Raw genomic sequence first — 1074 nt, 5'->3', positions numbered from 1 at the left:
TAATTTCCTTGATCAGCAAATTTGGAACACAACTGAGTTAAATGATGTTACAGTATATGTTCTCCTATGTTCTGAGTCCTCACTGCCTGGAACATTCTTGTGGAAAAACACTACCAAGAAACCAGAAATGGGAAGTAGAATCCCTTGGTGTTTGGACAGCCAACACATTGTCTCATGTATGTTTTTCTTGATTTAAAGCAGGACTGTGCTCACTCTGGTAGCACATATACTAAAATTGGAACAATATAGAGAAGATTACCATGGCACCTGCACAAGAATGACATGGAAATTCATGAAGTGTTCTATATAGGGCAGATCAAATAGTTCAGCAGATTAAAGTGCCTGCAAATAGGCACAGGGGTCAGGGGTTCAATCCCTGGGCCTGCTGTGCTGGCTTTGCCTCCAAGGTGCCCTGAGGTGGTGATTGAGACTGGGCATGATGGTACTCACCCATAATCCCAGCTCTTGGAAGGCTGTAAACAGGAAAATCACTATAAGTCCAATCTAGTAGTGAGACTCTGAACACGTTGTAGACCCTTCCTTAACATACAGAAAAAAAAGCAGAATTGCTGTGGACTGTGTGTCCTCACAGCTCTGTCAACTACACAGCACCATGGTGGCCCCACTGTAGTTCAGATTATCTGTTTTCCCCTCCATGATGGACACATTTTATCCTGGCCGTGGAGCACCAAGTACATGAGTGCACTTTAACAACAGCACCCAAAGTGCTTCTTTAGATTTGAGTTTGCTGGTGGTAACTGAGTATGCTAAGGCAGAAAAAGAAAGATTGCCAAGCAAAAACCAAAATATGCTGCCTATTCCAAAATTAGCTATTTACTAATACAGTTATTCAAAACAAATGAACAGACAAACAAACAACTTCTATAACACAAACTACTCCTGAGGATTTCATTTATTTAGCTGGGAACTCTACAGGAAAGTAGCTAACATGTTCTATAGGTATCTTTGTATAAATTGATCAATTTATGGGCTGTACCTGTGGAGAAGTGTTGCATTTTCCATTTGCCATTTGTCTATGTATGTGTTCACAATTTCTTTGAAAATAAATTCATC

At 40.3% G+C, this 1074-nt stretch overlaps 1 non-coding gene across 1 annotated transcript; it reads left to right on the top strand.

Moving 5' to 3' along the window:
- The first annotated feature begins 205 nt into the window (after positions 1-205).
- On the top strand, positions 206-312 carry LOC111818592. Its single transcript, XR_002822548.1, has one exon. It is a non-coding gene; the product is annotated as a U6 spliceosomal RNA (small nuclear RNA).
- Positions 313-1074: the final 762 nt, after the last annotated feature.

The sequence above is a fragment of the Octodon degus genome, unplaced genomic scaffold (genome assembly GCF_000260255.1).
Source record: "Octodon degus isolate 3935 unplaced genomic scaffold, OctDeg1.0 scaffold00096, whole genome shotgun sequence".
Classification (NCBI taxonomy): Eukaryota; Metazoa; Chordata; class Mammalia; order Rodentia; family Octodontidae; genus Octodon; species Octodon degus.
The sequence above is the reverse complement of the archived record's forward strand: the minus strand, read 5'-3'. Positions and strand labels throughout refer to the sequence as shown.